This window comes from Arachis ipaensis, chromosome B05, assembly GCF_000816755.2.
Source record: "Arachis ipaensis cultivar K30076 chromosome B05, Araip1.1, whole genome shotgun sequence".
In the NCBI taxonomy this organism is placed as follows: Eukaryota; Viridiplantae; Streptophyta; class Magnoliopsida; order Fabales; family Fabaceae; genus Arachis; species Arachis ipaensis.
Genome location: NC_029789.2, coordinates 6,878,020 through 6,885,307, shown reverse-complemented (window position 1 = coordinate 6,885,307; position 7,288 = coordinate 6,878,020). Strand labels below are relative to the sequence as shown.

General features: G+C 35.8%; 1 pseudogene; it reads left to right on the top strand.

The window, feature by feature from the left end:
- On the top strand, positions 3,179-5,361 carry LOC107640040 (annotated as a pseudogene).

Below are 7,288 nucleotides of genomic sequence, written 5' to 3'. Positions count from 1 at the left end.
TTAAAACAAAACACAACATAATTAATAAAATCCATAAATCAGCACACGCAAATCAATTAACAAAGATAAATATAGGTTTACACACAGTTCCTTACTTAAAAAAAATAAAACAAAATAAATATCTTCATTTTAATCTATTATAGCACAAGCTAAAAAATTTGGAAAACATAAAGAAAAAAAGTAGGATATGAAAAGCAAACAAGCATTACAATAATATATTTTCTATTCCAATATTCATAAGCTTGATTAATATTTTAATCCCAAATTAGAGATTGGTATCTGTTACATACATATTCATCAATAACTAAATCACAGAGCCGCTAAGAGGCAGAGGAGGAGAAAAGATGCGCCGCAAGGAGTCTGAAGGACACAGAACCGCCGAGAGGCAAAGAAAGAGAGGAACGAAAGGCAGAATAGAGGCGAGACAAATGCAGCATCGATGGGACTCCAATTTTGTGACGACTGACGAGATGAGATGGGATAGGCGACGTGGGAGATCGACGAGAGGCGGTTCGCAGAGAAGAGGAACTTGGAGCGTGCCGCCGCGAACTGCGATTGTGTGACGGAAGAGGGAAGCAAGGCCGCAGGCACAAGGAGCTCAGGGAACAACGAGGAGCCGAGGAGTGAAGACCGACGAAGGAGCTGAACTGCTGAAGCCTAGGGTCAGGGAAGGGTTAGGTGGCTTTGGGTTGTGGCATGTTTGAGTGTGTTTACTGTTTAGGGTTTGTGAAAAACCCTAATTTTCTATCTATGCCATTTGTAAATTTACTGAAATATCCTAAAAAAAAGATGGCAGCCTGCGGGGCCAGCCCGTCTCGCCCAGCCTTAGCCCGCGAGTATTTTTCAAAGTACTTTTCAAGTGATCAACACAAGTATCATTAGAAGAAGCATTATCCAAAGTAATAGAAAAAATATTTTTATCAATTTTTCACTCATTCAAAAACGTAAAGATTTTAGAAGACAACTCAAATCTTGTGTGAGGAGGAGGTATATGACAAAAATTGAGAATTTTATTCTGTAATTTCCAGTTCTCATCAACAAAATGTGCAGTCAAATATATATACCCCTCATTGGTACTGGACGTCCAAAGATCAGATGTTAAGCAAATTCTATTTGGAATGGAAACTAAATTTTTTTTTAAGTTTCGCAGCTTCTCTCTTGTGAACTTTCACTATGTCAGACTTAACCGTATTCCTAGTAGGAAGTTTTAAAGTTGGACTTATATATTTCACCCAATTTCTAAATCTCCTATCATCAACCATATTGAATGGCTTATCCCCAGCAACTACATAAGAAGCAAACATATCTCTAGCCACTCCTGAATCAATCTTAAGTGAACCCATTTTAAGTTACAATTCTGCTATAGTCTGACCAATATCTTCATGCTAATTTTGAGTATAACTATCAAGATGTCGTTTTAAAGTAGAAGTGTCATATCGCTTACTTCCAGCTTTAAACACCTTCTTGCATCCTTTACACTCAGAACGTTCTACTCCATCCTTATCTGGACCGAGTTTTTTGAAAAAATTCCAAACATCGGATGTTGCTGGTCTGGCCCTTTTCGAACTAGGTTCATCATCCTCGACCGGAGCAGCCTCAAAACCAGCTCCAGCAGTAACAAGGTTACTCACAGTTTTAAAATTTATATTTTCTGAAATAACAGCAAATGTTAATTGTTAACCAGGTATTAACCATTATGATTTAGTCAACACTCAAAACTATTTAGTCAACACAGCAAATCTGCATCAGATTTAATCAACACTCAAAACCATTTTAAAACAAGCATCAACAATTCTGATTTAATCAAAACTCAACCATTATCAAACAAAATGAAAAACAGCAAATAATATATGAATCTGCATCAGATTTAATCAAAACTCAGAACCATTTTAAAACAAGTATCAATAATAATGATTTAATCAAAACTCAACCATTATCAAACAACACCAAACACAGCAAACAAACCTAAATCTCTGATCTAAAACCTAAGCCAGAAAACTAACATACCAGACGAGCAGTGACGAGCCGACGACCAACGAGAGGACAGACGAGCCAACAGAAGAAGCGAGGAGCATCGGCGATGAGGACAGATGAGTAGACCCAGAGAGCCAGAGGAGAGACGAGCATACCCAGAGAGCGAGAGGACAGGACCCAAGAGCCCAAGACCGAGACCACCGGCGACGACGGCTAGACGGAGCAGCAGCGGTGGCTAGAACCCAGGAGAACCGAAAAGCGACGGTGACGAGGAGTACCGCAACTGCTGGGGCCTGGGTGCGACTTTGCTGTCTGTGTGAGACTGCGAGCGTGAGGAGTAAGGACGCACGGCAATGGTGCCAAACGTAGTACGGTGGGGAGCGGTCAGCTGCAGGAGACTGGAGAAGCTGAAGCTCTGTGTTGTGACTTGTGACTTGTGAGTTGTGAGTGGGAGAGAGTGAGAGTGACTGTCATAGTAGCCGAGTGGTGAGGAGTGAGGACTGAATTGAGGAGGCTGCAATTAGGATTTGGGGCGGGTAGGGTTTCATTGGGGGCAGGTCGGGTTGTATGGAAGGTCGATTCTGGGCTTTTGGCCAAAAATATGGTCAACCTTTTATAAAAAAAATTATTAGCCCGCCGGGAAAGTCCGCCCCGCCCCGTCAAAGTCCACGGTTTAAGCGGTACGGGTTAGGCGGGCTTTTGTTATTCGGCGGTCCCACTTTTTGGTGGGTTACGCAGGCCGGCCCAGCGGGTTTTATCCCGTTTGCCACCCCTAGGTGGAACTACATACATTGAAACTAAATAAATTTTTTTTTGGATTCAAATAGAACACTTTAAACCTCAAAAATCAAAACAAGATTACACCCAAATATAAAAGACCAATTTAATACTTTACCCTTAAGATAAAGAATCATACCTAAAGTAACATATCTACTCTTAAGACTAATATCTGATCTATAATTCCGTGACAACTAAATTATAACAATACTACAAGAAAATGGAATATTTGTAACAAAAAATTTGTATCAAATTTAAAATTGTTACAAAAAAATAATATTTTGTAATAATAATTTTTTATTGTTACAAAAGAATAATGTTTTGTAACAACATTACAAGTTGTTATACATAATTAAAATTCTCAACCCCTCCAAACAAACCCTAAAGCTCTCAGCCGTCGCAGTGTGAGAGAGAATATCTCGTGAAAATGTGCAAAAGGCTAGCTTCAACCCTAAAGCTCGCAGCCGTCGCTGCCTCCATCGCCGCCGCCATCACCACCGCCATATCTGTAAGACCCAAAACTTTTGAAAAATCTTATTATGATCAAGTCTCAAATCATATAGTTATTTATAGTCTTAATTTCAGAAATTATTTTATTAAAGATAATTAGAACAAGTTTTGATTAATTGAATTTGAAATAAATTAAGATTATTATTCAATTTTATAATTATTGGATTATTTTCTATATTTAAATTATAAAGTTGGTAATTATGAAATAATAAGAATTTTATATGATTTGGAGTAAGTAATTAATATTTAAAATATTAATACTGCTGCTTTGGAAAATAGAAAAATTAATTATATTATTTCTAATTTTTGGATTTGAACATTTTATTGAAATTAATTTGTAAAATTGATGAATAAATAGTATTTTTATACATTATTATTGTTGGAGTAAAATCTATTTCTAATTACTATATTATCCCCACTTTTATTTGAAATTACAAAACTACCCCTAGATCTATTTTTATTCAAAACCCTAATCCACCCTCACTCATCTCCCAGCCGCAGCCCTTCCCCAAACCTAAACGCCCTCAGCAAACTCATCAAGCTTGAAACACACATAGCAGCACAGAAAGGGTAGAGAGGAGAGGGATTCATAGGAAGAAGGGGAGAGAAGAGTGAGGACGACGCCGGCGGGCGTCACTGCCGCCGCGCCGTCGTGTCGCGCAGAGAAGAGAGAGGTGCGAGCCGAGGAAGGAGAAGGAGGAGAAGGTACTGCCGCTGTTCAAGCCGTCTTCGTCGTTACCGATTCCCTTCGTCGCCGCCGATTCCATTCGTCGCCGCCGTCGTTGATGAGCCCAGTCACCGCCGATCTAGTCTGAGGGTGAGGGAATGCGAACAGAAGGGAAGACGGGGAGCCACCACCGCTGCTGGCTGAACCCCCTGTGCTCCGTATCGCCTTTTCCATCTGGAACTGGCTTCACCATAGCTGAAAGGTTGGGCTTGGAAGGTGCTTCCGTCGTCATCTCTTCTCGCCAGCAGGTCCTTTTCCCTTTCTCTTCCTCTTTGCCTCCAATTAATTATATTCATTACTCAATTTTCTTGTTTCTACAGCAAAATGTTGACGATGCTACAGAGAAACTTAGGGCTAAAGAAATTGAAGTTTTGGCCCTTATTTGCCATGTCTCCAACGATCAACAGAGAAAGGATTTGATTCAAAAAATCGCACAGGTCACCCTTTTCTATTCATTGTTATCGAATGCATTATCCTTTATTAAAATTTGTTTGAATGCTGTTGAATATGCTGTTGAACATTACATAAGTGTGGAAATATAGATGTGACTGTGTCAAACGCAGCTGTAAATCCTTCTGTTGACCCTATTTTGTAAACCAAAGACTCTGTTCTTGACAAGCTTTAGGAGATTAATGTTAAGGCCTCTATACTTCTTCTCAAGGTAAATTAGTTCAAGCTGTCAATTGTTTGTTGTTATGAGCTAATGTTCTAATTGATGTGTTAACAACCTTTATGTTCTTGCAGGATGCAGCTCCTCACTTGCACAAAGGCTCATCTGTGGTTATTATTTCCTCCGTCGCTGGCTTCAATCCTCCTGCTTCTATGTCTATGTATGAAGTGACCAAAACAGCCCTTTTTGGACTTACCAAAGTAGGTACTTCACTTGCCCTGCAAAGTGTTCCTTGAACATCTAACAAAACTGCATATATCTTCTTGTTTTTAAGTTTGATAATTATTCGTAATATGCTGCATAGGCCTTAGCTGCTGAGATGGCCCTAAACACTCGTGTAAACTGTATTGCTCCCGATTTTGTGCCAACTAATTTTGCCTCGTTTATTACCAGTTGTCAATCATTATCTTATTGCTCCCAGTTTTGGTTCTTTAATTTCCATCCTTAAAATACCTTTTAAGGGCCAAGGTTAGGCACTGTATATAGAAAATTTGATGGAAAAACAGCTTTAATGAAGTGATACAATTTTGATTGAAGTAGGGACTAAGAAAGCTTTGAAGTAAATGTTGCATAATTATGTTTTCTTACTTTATTAATGACCTATTGATTATTGATTATATATATTAACTTTTTGTCATGGTTCCTTCAGGAATTATTGATTATTGAACTATTGTAATTTGGTATTTAACTTTGTGCAGGATAATTTTGGTAGACTGCATGATAGGAGTAAAGAAATACCAAAAGTAATGAAGCAACTTGGTCGCCTTTTTTCCAAACAGAGTGACTATACAGCTACCTCAGGTATCACCATAGATTAATATTATTATTGTACAATTTGTTTAGTTGCTATCAACAGTTCATGGATCAGTTCTAATTTAAAACTTGTACAGGATGAGACCTTGCTTTCTGATTGAAAGCAGCAACAAGAGCGTGATGTCGAGATTATGAAAGCTCAGTCTAATGTTGTCAGCATCCGCACGGTGAGCCTTCCAACATCTTCTATCCTTTATTTAATATGCCTTTATTTATTTATTTTGTTTTGTTTTGCTATTCTCCTTTTTTTGATTGAATTTGTTCAGTGACTAGTATGTTGATTTTCGTTGTACACTAGATGCTCTTGCTTACCAAAGAATCTGGATAATTTTTATTTGGTTTTATATAAATACCAAGTGTCATGTGTTACTATTTGTTATACTTACCAAAGAATCTGGATATGTTATACTTGGTTTTATATATTCTCCTAATTTCTTTTTTGTGTTAATTCTTTTCTTTTTAATACTCAAATGGATGGTATTATTTAATAAACATTCTAACTATGCTAATAAATATGCTAACAAGTTTTTATAATTTATTTTTTGTGTTTAATAGGCAAAATAGATCCATATATTGTGATACAATACAAAAGGCAAGAGTAAAGGAGCACAGTTGCTAATGGTTAGTTATATGGCATATTCAAGTTCATTTTAACTTCATGCCTAAATTTGGTTTGATAAATTTGGTTGTGTATTGGCTGAAAAATAAGTTGTGAATTGGTTGTTTTTGTTGAAACCGTAGACGATGGAAATATCCAAGTTTTAGGGGAGGTTTTGCCCAAATTTTTTTTAAACATTTTGGATAAAACTTAATGGAAAAAATTATAATTAGTGTTATATCTTGTTTCTAATTTTTTGTTTCGGTTTTTCTTATTTACAGGAGTGCTGAAATGGTGACCACATGCTACCTTGAGGGCTCAAGAATATTTTTATTTATAGAGACACTAATCTATGTTAGAACTTTTAACTTTTGGTTGAACTTGTGCAAGACATATAACTTGTAGAACTAATCAATGTACTCACTAATATTTTGTTTTAAAACAATTTTAGCTAAATGAGGCATGTTTGAATTATGTATGTTTTTACATATTATATAAATGTAGACTTTCTTAGTAAAATAGTTAATATATTAGTTAATTAAAAAAATAATTTAATAAATTATGCATGCAATTTGTATTAAAAAAAATTGTTACAAAATAATTATTTTGCTTTTGTAACTAAAGAAAAAAAATATTACAAAATCAAGTTACATTTTGTAACAAAATTTAATGATAGGAAAAAATAGATTGTCACCAAAAATACCTTGAAGATCAAAATTTGTTACCACTTTTGTAATGACAATACAATAGCCAAATGATTTTGTTATCTTATTAACCAGTAGCAAAACTTATACATTTTAATTAAGATAAGTTTGATAAAAAGCAGTAGGTACTATTTTTAATATTAACATGTATTTATGATTTATAAAATCAAAATGAACATAAAGAATACAGGAAACAGTTTGATTTTACACGGATCCTATCCGAAACTTAGGGTTTCGGAATATATAAGAAGATAACTCTCAATGTGCTATATTATATATTCACAACAAAAACATTCAAAAATAAATAATTGTACCGACTTTTTTAGACTGAGGATTCCAATAACTTATTAATAATTAGGATGACAGATAGACTTTTCTCTATAAAAATGCACATATCAAGTTTCCAAGAGTGCAAGGCTGGAAGGGGCAATAAGTGGAACTGGGAACAAAAATAGTGGGCATTTTTTTTATATAAAAGGCTAAATATATTTATTAAGAATATAAATAATTTAAAT